Below are 14,741 nucleotides of genomic sequence, written 5' to 3' on the forward strand. Positions count from 1 at the left end.
GAGTCGTCCCTACTCAGATCCCTGTGAATCTGTCCCTCAGCCAAGATGAATCCCAGGAATGTGACGGAATATCGGTGGAACTCGCACTTTTCCATCTTGACATAAAGATTAGGTCGTAGCAATTGCTGCAGCACCTCTCTGACGTGTTTGATGTGGGAAGGTTCGTCTGGGGAAAAGATCAGAATGTCATCAAGGTAGACGAACACGTTCTTGATCAGTCTCTCCTGCAGCACATCATTAATAAATTTCTGAAACACCGCTGGCGCATTTGCGTTTGTTTTATCAAACAAAGGCAAACACAAGACAATGTCAGGACATGTAATTAAGCATATAAACAAAATTCTGTCCTATTAGGGTTAGGGTTGACGCAGGGAAAGCGTTTGATTCCGTCAATTGGCTTTTCTTATATAAGATACAACAGAGATTCCAATTAGGCTTACGGCCATGCTACCCTGAGAACGCCCGCTCTCATCAGATCTGGCAAGCTAAGCAGGTTTGGCCCTGGTTAGTACTTGGATGGGAGATCGCCTGGGAATACCAGGTGCGGTAAGCTTCTTTCCCCAGCGAAATGCAGAGGGGTTGCGTCAGGAAGAACATCTGACGTAAAAATGTGCCAAACAAATATGCATTAATCTAAGATGACACGCTGTAGCGACCCCTAACTGGACAAGCTTAAAGGAAAAGAAGAAGAGAGATTCCAATTCCATAGTGATTTTACTAAGACCATACGAGCCTTATATCCCAAACCAATTACTAAAATATAACTCAACAAAGGAATATCAAATAGCTGCCCTCTCTCACTGCTGTTATTTCCCCTTTTTATCGAGCCACTGAGTCAGTGGATCAAACAGAATGAGAAGATTTAGGGCATCATGGTGACTGTTGAAGAACATAAAATTGCTCTGTTTGCAGATGATATTCTGATACATTTAGGAGACCCATCCAAATCCCTCCCAGAATTACTTACAACTCTATAACAAGATGGCCTAGTATCAGGATATAAATTGAACACACACAAAACTCAAATTTTGTCATTTTACTATTCCCCTAGCCAGCCCATCAAGGAAGAACTCATCGTAAATTGGAATTCAAAAACAATTAAAAATTTAACTGTGAATATTCCTATAAATCTGGAGACAATTATATCAGAGTATTACGACTCCTTAATCTCTAAAATTAAATCCAATTTAACTACGTGGAACCTGCTTCCTTTTTTAGGATTAGGACAGAGGGGGGAAACAATAAAAATGAACGTCCTACCCAGATTACTTTACTTGTTTATCCCAGCATAGCTCCCAAAAGGGACAATTCGAGAATTAGACAAATAAATGAGATTTATTTGGCAGAGCAAGATACCAAGAATTCGTTATAAAAGACAAAGGAGGCTTTGCTCTCCCAAATATTAAAAATGACTAACAAGCGGTGCAGATAAAAACTTTATTTGACATTTGTACCCTTCCTATAAAGCAACATGGAAAGATATAGAATGTATGATCAAGTGATATTCCATTACAAGCAATCATAGGGGACATAGGCTTGGTCAAGTTTTTAAAAGATTCCAACCCATTAATAAAAGGGTCCATCAAGATCTGGCATAGAATAATTAGGAAAAACAAGCATAAGGAATCATACTGGATTATGCAACGGATTGGATATGATTCAGATTTTCAACCCAACGGGTTCGACATCAGATTCAAACAATGAGCAAAAAGCGGGCTCATCATACACAGTGACCTTTATGAAGGGGGTCCACTTCGACAATTTCAGGAGCTAAAGAATCAGTTTCGATTAACCAACCAAGCCTTTTATAGATTTTTGCCACTGAGACATTACCTCGAGAAAATAAGGAGGAGGTTACTTTCGGCTTGTCTCTTTCGGGGTTACCACAGCGTTTCATCTCAGATGAACGAACATATATGTTTGGCACAATTTTTACGCCGGATGCCTTCCTGACACAACCCTTCTCAGGGAGTGGAGGCCCAGTGGGATACAAACCCACAACCCCTGGTTTTACCAAACCAGTGCTCTAACCACTGAGCTACGGGGCCTCTACCTCGAGAAAATAATGAAAACGGAGAAATCACAAACTAATCTGTGTATGGTTAAGACATTCCTTCTTGCTTATAAGTCAGTCCAAGGGGGTGGAAACATATCTAAGATTTACAGAATATTACAGGAGTTAGAGGGTGATGATTCCATATATATAAAAGAGAAATGGGAAAAGGAAAGTAACATTAAACTACAAGCGGAAACTTGGGAAAAGATCATCTCTAACCAGTGGAAAAGTACTGTATATGCTCTATCCTGGAGAGAATTTGGTTGGAAAAATGTAGTTAGATAGAGTTCCAGCTCAGAGGATCTCGCCAGGAGCAAGTACCTCCTGCTGAAGAGCTTGTGGAGAGAATAAGGCGACACATTTTCATTTGTTCTGGGACTGTCAAATCATTTAAAAATATGGAAAAACATTAAACAAAATATAGAGATAATTCTGAAAGTCATTATTCCTTTAAAATTTAATATATATATATATAGTATTTTGAAATGTATGTGAAATCAAGTTTATCTTCAAGCCCGGGTCATCCCTCAGTGTATTTAAAGCCCAAGTGTCATCCCGATAAACATTCTAAAATAGATATTGCAATGAAAAATACATATAACAGTATTCACTTCAATGTCTATATTAAAAAAAACAGTGACCGGAGAGCACGTCATCCATGCACAAAGTTGCGCAACTGAGTGTCCCTCGACATTCAAGTGGTCGCCATATTAGTTGCGTCATCTGTTCTTGACGTCATCATCACTTCCGCCGTTTAAAACGCGCAGTGCCTGCTACTACGGAAGCCAAACAACAGAGATATTCGCATTTTTCCGACACCCCTTCTGACACTGAAGTTCTTTTCGAAAAGGACAACTCCACACAACCGAGTGAAGTTACCCAGGCAATATTATGCTATTGTTTCGAGCCCTCAGGGCAATATTACACTATTGTTTCGAGCCATATTCAAATGATATCCGATCCACTCCCGCGGCGGAGATGAGCCATCGCGGCTCATCGCAGCCGGCCGGTGTGGCTTATGACAGAGCCGAGCGGTGCTGCTTTAGTCACAGTCGAGCCGAGGCGTTTTATGCGCGCACGCGACTGAGTAACGCATTCTCGGCTGGGTTCTTCAGAGCCGCCACCATCGCAAAGCCCAATGCGCAGCCTTCGCAGAAGCTGTGATCACCAAACCGGTGTGGCTGAGTTTTGGCGCCCTTGGTGGCATATAAGGAGGAGGTGGATCCTAGCTATGTTGCTTTTAGGGGTATGTTCAAAGTCGCCACAGTACTCGATGAACACTATCGAGACATTGTTGGCTGGGCGACGTGCACATCGACACATTTCATATGCGGATCTTTTGTTACGTTATGAGAGAGACCGATTACGTGGTCCGCCCCAAACTTTTTTTTTTTTTTTTGGAGCTGTATACACACCTACCTGTTATTTGGAACCCACGAAGCTCTTGTCCTCTGCACCCGTGCAATCCATTTTTCACAACGAACAGGGTCTCTTTCAAGCTTATGAAGGGTAATTCCATTCTCCAGGGTGTTCAAGCAATGTCCAGTAATGCAATGAGCCGGCATTTTGGCTAACACGAAGGAACAACGATCTACACTCCCGGAGGTAAAACTAAGAGAAACAAACGAGTCCACTAGGGGGCGCCTCTGTCCTGTACGTCACCTCCTGCTTCTTCTCAAAAACAAATCCCTCGAGAGGATTTTCATGACGGGAGTTACAAAAAGCTGTATACGTCAAAATCATGTTTTGTGGTGAAAAAACACATGGGACTATATTGGCTGTGGGTTTTTCATTAATAATATTCCAAAAATCATCCGTTTGACGACACTTGCACTTTATTGTTGTTCATTGGTTCCCATCAGTTCTTATTGCTTTTGTTGTTATCATCATTTTTTATCATCTTTTTTTTCTTAGCATGTTGTGCAGTGCTTGTGTGCAATGCATTTGTCACGAACCTCCGGTACAGGGGTGGACCCAAATGCAGGACTTCGAGGCAGAGGCATAATTATTAATATGGTTTATTACGGAAACTGGGTCATACACGGTGTAGCAGTCCGACAAGGCAGAGGCATAGAAACGCTAGGCTAGGCGGGATCCAAAAGACATGCACCAAAGTCCGATGATTATGGGGCAAACTGTCAAACTCAACAGGACAGGATAAAATAAAAGGGCACAGAATCACTGTGACTACAGTTACTCTAACTTACGCATAGAAGCGGAGAGTGACACAGGCAGTGAATGTAACTCACTAACGCAACGCAAAGAACTGGCGAATGCCAGTGACAAAAACTCCAACTTAAATGCCTGTCTAATTACAGTCCGAATGTGAAACAGCTGTGACTGGTGACAGGTGTCACCGCCCAGAGCAGTGGCCTGGTCACGCCCCTCTTGGCAGCGGCCAAGCCTTGCTCATGACAGAACCCCGCCCCCCTCTCCTTAAGGTGCGGATCCCTGATGCGACAAAACTAAAAAATCAGCTAAAAACATGACCAGGGGAGGGTGAAAGGGAACCCAGGGGACCCCACAAACCCCCCAACCCCAGTCTGTCTTGTGGCTGTCCAGACCACCCAAAGCAAGGTGTCCAGCCGAGCAGGTCAGGAGGTTGGCCAGAACGCTAAGCACCAGGGTCCCCACAGGGCGATCCAGTGGACGCAGACCCAAAGGCTCCGAATGAAGACCTCCCAGGACGTGGTCGTGAGGTGGCTGGAGATTGGTCGCCACCGAGGCTAGGCCGTGAGGGAGCTGTGGATTGGTCGCCGCTGAGTTTAAGTTGTGAGGCAGCCGGGGATTGGTCGCCATCGAGGCTTGGTCGGGGGGCGACCGCCATGGCGTGGGCGTCCAATGGCTGGGAATCGGTCGCCGTTGAAATGTGGTCATCAGGCGGCCGCGGACCGGTCGCCATCGAAACAGGAGTGGGAGGTGGTCATGGTCGAGACAGGGCGTGAGGAGGCGGCGGGGCGGGCGCCGTTGTGAGAGGAACATGACACTTACCTGTTGCTGCCGACACAGGAGTGTGAGGCGGCCTCGTGCCGGTCGCCGTCGAGACAGGAGCGTGAGGTGGCCGAGGACGAGTCGCCTTCAAAGCAGGTGCGGGGGGTGGCCGAGGAGTCGTCGCCGCTACCGGGACAGGAGTGGAAGGCGGCCAAGGAGTCGTCGCCGCCTGTGCCTGAACAGGAGCGTGGGATTTGGAGGGTGGCGCGTAAACAACCGCAGGCTGCAAAATGCTGCGTTGTTGCTCTTCCAGTTTCTGACTTGGCACACTGGGCGCTTTCCCATGAATGAGAGTCGGCGGCTTTAGTCGGAACCCAACTTGCTTTTCATCTGGCTCAGAGTCTGATTTCCGGGTGGGAGACTGGCAGAAACTGGGGGGCATGAATACATTCTTCTTGGAAGCAAGATGGAGCGACGAGAATGATAAAGTCTTCTCCCTTTTCACTGGAGAAAAGTAGTTTGTCTCGTCTTTATCAGAATCCTCTCCATCCTCAGCACTTGAGCCCTCTACAGATCGCTTCTGAGTTTTGTCTTTTTGGAAAACAAACCATGGAGGTGGGCTTGACTTGGTAGCGGCTCCGTTGGAACTGTGGCGTGAGCGTTGTTCACCAGGTGATCTGTCACCACTGCGACATGAGCTTGGGCGGCAGTGAGTGTGTGGCTACCGCGACGTGGACTTGGCTTGGCAGCAGGTCAAAATCACTAAATTTTGTATGGAAAGCTGATGGTTCTGTATACTGGACTGATGTTGGTCTTTGACCTGTAGAAGTTTGTGAATATGAAATGATTAATTTTTTTTTCTGATATCCAGAGGTGTACATGTACTACCATAACCATGGAAACAGAAGAAAGTTTTTGTTGCCATAAGAGTCAACATACTCACCATTCATATTCAGGTTATTCAAAATATATAATTATTCTCATTACAATTGTGTGCCCTGCGATTGGCTGGCAACCAGTCCAGCATTTCCCCTGCCTCATGCCCATTGACACTTGGGATAGGCTCCGGCACTCCTGCGACCCTTGTGAAGAGAAACAGCTTAGAAAATGGATGAATGGTGTAGGAATAATCTTCATCATAATCATCATACATTTGCTTCCAATAAAGAAATGCTTTGCTCTGCCCTAGATAACGTGGCAGCCTCCTAGCAGGTGATAGCAGGAACAAAAACATCTAATCATCAGAACTGTTAGAACTGCTGCCTGTTAAAGAAATGATGACCACACATGTATCCAGCAATCTTCCACACATGCACACGCACATGAACAAACATGTACAACTTGTTTCAAACTGTTTTGCTTGTCGTCTCCTTATTGTAACATCCATATTTTCAGGTTGAGACATACTGTCAATAGACAACTTCTGAGATGGTGTTGGGGAATTGTAGGCAGAAATAACTGCGTGCCACTTCCATCCTCCTGTGTGTCAAAGATTCATGACACCTTTCCTAATCCAGATGGCCAAAATCACACAGGATTTAAATGGTCTACATCCTGAATATTTTCGTGTTGTTTAAGTCTTTGTGTAAATGTTGATGTATATGTTTAGATATGACGTAAAGATACACCACAGAACTAAAATCATAACATTTTTCTTTAATTGTATGCTTACATTTTGTATAAATGTTTCTCATAACATTTTCTCTGTTCCTTTCTAATGAACAGGCACTTCGTCAGTCTCGCAACTTTTGGAATGTTCCAAAGATGGAGATTCAGCATCTGCTGGTTCAATGTCAACCTCTTGTGGAGAAGATGCTTCCTGCAGCATCTGTAATTAATATAGAAAAGTAAGGTTCAAAGTTTATGAAATAAGAAAAAAATAGTTAAATAAAGCACAGGTTTATTTCAAACAATTTCATGATGCACAAATGATTTCTGATAAGGTGAAAACAGGTCACCTGGAGAGCACAATTCATTTCAATCAGCCCTCGCTTTGTACTTTGGATGAGGTTTTAAAGCAGCATACGTTGATAAAATCTCCATATGACAATGTGGTTACAAAGGAAAGAGTTTTATCTAATTCAAAGTATTACTGTTTTCTCCCACATAAATCTACATGATTACATGATGCCGGTAAATGTTTTAGTTTTTGCTTACTTGACAACCAACTTTCCCAATCTATTTACAATATTTTCTATATTTAGTGATTTGAAACTATTCTGGGAGTGACTAGTACAACATAGTATTTAATAAACCCTGCACACATAAACCCTTTGCGCTTGTTGCACCTTGTCCAGGTTCAGTGGCTCATCCAAGTTCACGTTTGGTCCCTTTAGCAACACAGATCTGTTCAGGTGTTGGAACTGAATGTATGGTGGGCACTGATCCAGGTTTTAACATTTTTTTTTTTTTTTTTTTTTTACATGTAAAACCCATCTCAGACAGGAGGCCACCAGTAAAAGAGTCCAGGGTGAAATGTTCACTGCATATGACAGAATGCTGACTGGGTTTGGAAAAATTTGCCCTCTTCATTTGTACAAACCCGACCCATTGCCTTCTGAGGCTTGGATCTTTGGGAAAATAATATAAACTGACTGTAATAATTTGAATTACTACAAAACTGAATCACACACTTCTTCAACATTGTTACGGATAGATTTTAGCTTACAATCATGGAGGAACTCTTGAAACAAATGGGTTTTTCTTCGGCGTCAACAAGCAATGCTGCGAGCATGATTGAATCCACAAACACATGTCGCCTAGGGATGACACCAGAGGTAAAACACCACGGTAGGCCAGGAAACTCGGTCAAAGTTCAAGTATTCTTATTCATAAATACTTATATTTTTCAGTAAAAACATCAAACAAGATGTGTATTTTATGGTACAGTTGAACATTTATTTTTTATGTTAATTCGAAAATTGACGTTCCATACACTTTAAGCTAGTGTCGCTATATAGCTGTATTGCAACGCTACATTGTTCAGTATTTCAATAAAATAGTCACTGTTTACGTTGTTAAATACTTGAATAAAGTACATCCCACCTCAGTTTTGCTCCGGGCGAATTTTTAAATAGCGTGCATTCATGATATGGTATGTTTTAAGCTAGTGTCACAATATAGCTATATGCTTTACGGTGCTAAACGTGTGTAAATAGCATTTGAAGTGCATGTTTTGTGACAATTATTTGTTCACTCGTCATTTTGGTTGTGCTGTTCTGTTTGCTGTTTTGTAATGAATTTGGTTTGGTGTGACACCGTGGTGAGGATGGGGTGTTGACTTGTGGCTTGCTCGTAGTGGGGAAAAAGAGTGTAAACTTGTTTTTGTGCTTACAAAGCTAAAAGTACAATTGTGCCTCACTGTCTTGTGAGATGACCTCAGGGCATTGAAACGGTGTCCCTTATATATGTGTTAAATACTGAAATTGCACCTGCAAATGAGACTACACCTTTAAATGGTATGCCCTTTATGGTTGCTGTCACGATGCGGGGCTCAAGGGTGGACCCAAATGCACGACTCCAGAGACAGCAGACAGTACAGTGGAAACCTTTATTCGGTCCGAGGTCTGAGATCAGGTAGACAGTCCAAACAATCCGTAGTACCAGTACGAATGGGCTTACGAGGGTGGTCAGTGGACAGGCGTGGGTCGGTGCACGGAGATCAGAAGTCGGGAAAGCAGGAGTGCGGGAACGAGGCATGAAGAGCAACGATCTAGCGGAGTATCTGTCGTCCCCCGGGTCCTATATGTACTGGGTCTAATCAGTGGTCATGAGGCGCAGGTGTGCACCTTCTGATTAGCTGGCCACGCCCAGCCCTGGCTGGAATCGAGGAGCATGACAGTTGCGAAACTACAGTAACTCAATGTGCTTTAGATGGTTGAAAGGATTTGAATGTAAAGAAATCAAACATTTAAAACAGGGGGAAAAAACAATAAAAATGACAGAAGAATGAAAAAAAGTACGATTACAAACAGTGAACAATGCAAGAAATGTCATTAAAAGTGGAAATACTCTAAAAAGCATAAGAAAAAAAAAGCTTTCAACCTGGATTTTAAAAAAAAGTCACAGTTGGGGCTGACGTCACCTCTGTTGGCACCTTATTTCATTTGTGTGCAGCATAATGGATAAATGCTGTTTCACCATGTTTGCCTTGGACTCTGTGCTCTACTATTTGACCTGAGTCAAAGGATCTCAGAGCTCTACTGGGTTTGTATTCCATAAGCATTTCTTTCATGTGTTCAGGACTGAAACATTTATTGATTTATAGACGAGTCGCAGAACTTTAAAATCTATTCTAAAGCTGACTGGAAGCCAGTGCAAGGACTTTAGAATTGGAGTTACATGCTCTGACCTCTTTCTTCTGGTTAGAACGTGAGATACATCATTCTGATTGAGCTGCAGCTGTTTAGTGCTCTTTTTGGGGAGCCCAGTCAGAAGACCATTACAGTAATCAAGTCAACTTGAGATAAAAACATGGATGCGCTTTTCTTAGTCTGCTTGACACATACAAGCCTTCACTCTGGATATGTTTTTCAGATGGTAGAAGGCAATTTTTGTGATTGAATTGGTGACTGTTGAAAGTCAGCTCGGAATCTACCAGAACACCAAGAAACCTTGGACTTGGTATTTGGTTTTTAAAGATAGTCAGTCCAGGTGTTTACAGACAGCTATTCTCTTTTCTTTATTGCCGAAAACATTTATCTCAGTTTAATTGTGGTTTAGTTGAAGGAAATTTTGGGTCATCCATTTATTTATCTGCTTTAGACAGTGGCACAAAACCTCAATTGAACTGTAGTTATCTGGAGACACTGCTAAATATAACTGTCATCCGTAAAGCTCAGATAGACCAAATTAACATTATGAAAAATTTGACCTAAGGGTAGCATATACAGGCTGAACATGAGGGGTCCAAAAACAACAAATATGCTATGCTAACGATGGTGACACGGCAAAGTCCCCTGAGCAGGTCAGGAATCTCAGATTGGCGGCTCACATGACCATAATATATATGATACAAATAAACAAATAATACAAATATATACAAATAATACAATATAAAAAGTGATGTGATGACCTTTATAAAATAAAACTGCTTAATTTATAACGCTATCAGTGTGCAGAGTCAACCACCGGGCTGCCAGCAGATGCCAATGGAGAAGCAATAAGGACATTCTCTATGAAGTCTAAGTCTATGGTCTGTAAGTTACCTAGTTTACGCATTTTCAAGGTATGGCACTTCTCTCTTAATGAGATCTCACACCCCACTGTGCGTACCCAGTCAATTTGGTGTAAGGGCTTTACAAATGTGACTCATTGAAGTCTGAGGCTGGACACCAGTTTAGGGAGTGCCTCGCCTCTTGCCCGAAGATAACTGTGATAGGTTCCGGCACTCCTGTGAACCTTGTGAGCATAAGCGGCCCAGAAAATGCATTGATGGAAAATCGTTTCATGGAAGACATGGAGAATTCTCCAGACTGGAGCCACAGAGGGACAATCCACAAAAGTATGAAAATGCACAGTAGTACTTCACCCTACATAGATTTTATTTCTTGTAATATGTGTTTTAGTGTATTTTACTTTCTGATTGGCTGGCGACCAGATCAGTCTTTACCCCACCTCAAGGGTTACCCGCAACCTTTGTGAGAGTAAATGGATGGAAGATGAATTAATAAATAAATGAGTTAATGAATTTTACTTTTTTTCCCCAATTTTCTTTTTTGTGGGTTACGAGGAAACATTTGTTTTACCACTGTCCCAAAAATACAAATACAGTGTTTTGTGAAAGTTTCGGCCCTCTTGAACTTTTCAACGTTTTGCCACATTTCAGGCTTCAAAAATAAAGATATAAAACAAATTTTTTTGTCAAGAATCAACAACAAGTGGGACACAATCATGAAGTGGAATGAAATCTATTGGATATTTGATACTTTTTTAAGAAATAAAAACTGAAAAGTGGGGCATGCAATATTATTCGACCCCTTTACTTTCAGCAAAATCACTCCAGAGGGTCAGTGAGGATCTCTGAATGATCCAATGTTGACTGATGATGGTAAATAGAATCCACCTGTGTGTAATCAAGTCTCCGTATAAATGCACCTGCTCTGTGAAAGTCTCAGGGTTCTGTTTAAAGTGCAGAGAGCATCGGTTCCTGGGAGTGTCACCGAAAGTAATTGAGAAGCACTGCTTTATACAAAACGCAAGGCGGACGTCGCCGGAGTCAGTCTTTGGGCAGGTTGGAGTTCCACGTCTTTCAAATGTTACAATAATTCGGATCTTTTTAATGGGTTTTGTGGGCGAATGATTATCAGCAGCTATAAAAGCAGTTGCAAACGATTAAAAAGTCAACACACAAGGTCAGCCACTTAACCTTCTCCAATCATCGTCCCATTAACATCATCAATGTATTACATGAAGACATAAATACTCCACTGTCACTTTGTAATACCAAACCAAGATGCATGAACTATTATTTGGTCTGTTGAACGTATTAAAGAGTGAAAGATTAATCACAAGCCTCAAAACCTTTAAGAATTTACAGAAGAAAAGTCTCACTTTCTTCTTTTCTTATTCAACAGTAATATTTAACATACAAAATGACTGATTAGTTTTAGAAGTAAATAAAGTGAAGTATGCACTGTTTTGCAAAGTATTATTAGTTATGAAAAATAAATAAATAAAGTTGAAAAATGCCAAACCACCATACCAATAGTAAAAAATTACCAATTATAAAATAATAATTAGAATGTATTATTACCAATTGAAAAGTATTTTTGTATCTAATGATCACGCTACATAACAATTTAATGTTGTACAAATGTATACAATAATAATAATAATAATAATTTTGTAACATCAATGAAACAATAAAAAAGTATTTAATTTGATCATGCACATTGGATTAGTTGTACATGAGTAAAATCTGGTCAATGTGATGCACCTTTCCCCTCTTCTCGTTGAAAATAATAAACTAATATACATCATTTTAAAATATTGACACATTGATTCATGTACAATGAGTGTAGAGGACTTTCCCCTCACTATCCAGTCGTACACTTTCTGAGTCCCTTATTCTATATGGTAATAATATTAAAATATACACATTTTCAATAAGAATGAAATTAATAATAAAAATAATTACAAACACATGCACAACATGGTTAAGATTAGTTGCCATTAAATGTCTGTACAGTAAAGTGCCATCTGTGAATTTTAACCATTTTGGGGAGGCTCTATCTATCTATCTATCTATCTCTATCTATCTATCTATCTATCTATCTATCTATCTATCTATCTATTATCTATCTATCTATCTATCTATCTACTATCTATCTATCTATCTATTATCTATCTATCTATCTATCTATCTATCTATCTATCTATCTATCTATCTATCTATCTATCTATCTATCTATCTATCTACCATCCATTTTACTGAACCGCTTATCCTCACAACGGTCGCTGGACCCTATCCCAGTTAACTTTGAGCAAGAGATTGGGGACACCCTGAACTGGTTGGCAGCCAATCGCAGAGCACATGGAGACAGATAACAGTCCCACTCTCAATCACACCTAGGGACAATTTAGGTACTCCAATTAATGCATTGGGATGTGGGAAGAAACCGGAAAGCCCAGAGAAAACCTACGCAGGCACGGGGAGAACATGCAAACTACACACAGGTGGCGGAACGATTTGAACCCCGGTCTTCAGAACTGTGAGGGCAACGCTCAAACCAGTTGCTCTACCGTGCTGCTCATTATTTATTTAGAATAGCTTTAAGATATGCAAAATGCAGTGCCATAGAAATTACAAGTACAGTGCCCAGTCTACTGCATATTATTTAAAACGTGTTCAGTCATATATTCGGAACTTCTCCATCCGTCACGTCCGATTTACAATGATGAATAAAATGTATATTCGATTTATTAAATTGATTTCTGTGCAGTATGTCACCTATTTATGCATTTATGTTTGTATGAAAAATATCCTATTATTGATTTAAAACGAGCGCTACGAACAACCCTCCGTACACTGAAAAAGAAAATTGGTGCAAAATGATAATAATAATGAATAAATAATACATATAATTAATAATTCAATAATTAACAGCGCGAACTCTATGATTATTATGTCTATTCTTGTGGAATGTTTGTTTGCTGTTGTTTTCTTGCGATAGCAGGGCCGTGTATTAACGTTATCTTTAAAGAAAGAGCTATTATAGTGTCCAGAATATTATGGCTAATAACGATTTAATGTGGGAGGCGGCGCACTTTCCGGAGTGGAGTGAGTTGACGAGGCTGATAAAGTCGCTAAGTGGAGTTATCATTGTTATAAAACTACTTTTAGTCGGTATTCATCACGCACACGCTCGCTCGCCTCTCATTCGTTATAACAACATATTAAAGACGGTGAGAAATGTGCACCTATTCGAGAATAGTGAGCCGGGAAGAGGAAAACGTTTGTAACTTATACATGTAAGTATTTAGGGTGGGAAAATGGCCATTGTCTGAGCCGCGTATCCTCACAGGAGTCGCGGGCGTGTCGAACCCCATCCCAGCAAACAAGGCGCTGCCCACACCAAAGTCAGCCGCCGTGTGTACCACTCGGCGATCAGCGACCGGGATGCGAGCATATGTAAACATTTTGTTACACCCTTGTTATTGTTTTAATAAAATTAATTTAATGAAAACACTGCAGTGTATTATCTCTTGCTATTTGGCTCTCAGACCTACCTTCCTTCCACTCCCAGGTGGTGGTGCTTGGACCGATGACCAAAGCACGAAAACACACTCAGCCTTTCAAGCCCATCCCATGCAGCAGGGCCACCGAATACATTTACCCCTTTGCCCTTATACCCTTAAATAATTGAAGGGCTGAGTGCACAGAGATTATACTCCACAGTGACTGTTAGACCACAAGCGCTCTTCCTTGACGTGCCGTTTACACCCACCCTCCCAACAAGGTCTTCCTACCATGTACGAATAAATCACGTATGTTTTCATCCAGTCACCCTAGAAGAACGATTTCATGTCCATTGCTATAGACAGCACCCGTTCGTAGATTTGCCAAGGTGCTTTTATTTCCGAAATTGATATTTATTTATTTTTATACATGCATAGGGTTAGGGTTTAGGGTTAGGTTTAGCTGTTAGCTGTTACCTGTTTTGCGTTAGATCAGTGAAAGTAGCTGAAGTAGCCTCAACATATAGTTTTGTAGGACATTATCCATATTATTATTATTATTATTATTATTATTATGTTTGCCTCACAGTTCTGAGGACCGAGATACAAATCCCAGCCCCACCTGTACGGAGTTTGCATGTTCTCCTCGTTCCTGCGGGGGGGAGGGGGGGGGGTTTCCTCTCACATCTCAAAAACATGCATTAATTTGAGACTCTAAATTGCCCCTAGAGGTGATTATGAGTGCGAATACTTGCTTGTTTTTTTCAAGTGTCCTGGGATTGAGTAGCAACCGGTTTTGCCCAAACATGGCTGTGTTAGGCTCCAGCACTCCCGTGACCCTTGTGAGGATAAGAGGCTCGGACATTGGATTACATGTTATTATTATTGTTATTGTTATTAAAATGACGATTATTTTTGTCCTCTGTTCCCTTTATGTTCCCTTTCTTATCAATGTGGACAAATTATGTGATGCAATGTTCTATACAAACAAACAAACTACGAACTGTTGTATATATATCCCGAACACCATGTTTGCTTTACCCTGTAATATGTGGAAAAATGTCTGAAATATTTT

At 41.2% G+C, this 14,741-nt stretch overlaps 2 long non-coding RNA genes and 1 pseudogene across 2 annotated transcripts in view; 2 read left to right on the top strand and 1 right to left on the bottom strand.

The window, feature by feature from the left end:
* The first annotated feature begins 434 nt into the window (after positions 1-434).
* Positions 435-553, top strand: LOC133506831 (5S ribosomal RNA; annotated as a pseudogene).
* Positions 554-4,092: 3,539 nt separating this feature from the next.
* On the bottom strand, positions 4,093-14,091 carry LOC133506164 (uncharacterized). The gene is made up of 4 exons (XR_009796416.1): positions 13,718-14,091; positions 6,660-6,815; positions 5,931-6,069; positions 4,093-5,807 (listed from the first exon to the last, which is right to left on the bottom strand). It is a non-coding gene; the product is annotated as an uncharacterized LOC133506164 (long non-coding RNA).
* Positions 10,785-14,741, top strand: part of LOC133506163 (uncharacterized) — a 40,561-nt gene continuing 36,604 nt past the window's right edge. The window contains exon 1 of the long non-coding RNA XR_009796415.1: positions 10,785-11,219. This is a non-coding gene — a long non-coding RNA (uncharacterized LOC133506163). The remainder of the gene's footprint in view (positions 11,220-14,741) is intronic.

This window comes from Syngnathoides biaculeatus, chromosome 9 (assembly GCF_019802595.1).
Source record: "Syngnathoides biaculeatus isolate LvHL_M chromosome 9, ASM1980259v1, whole genome shotgun sequence".
NCBI classification, from domain to species: domain Eukaryota; kingdom Metazoa; phylum Chordata; class Actinopteri; order Syngnathiformes; family Syngnathidae; genus Syngnathoides; species Syngnathoides biaculeatus.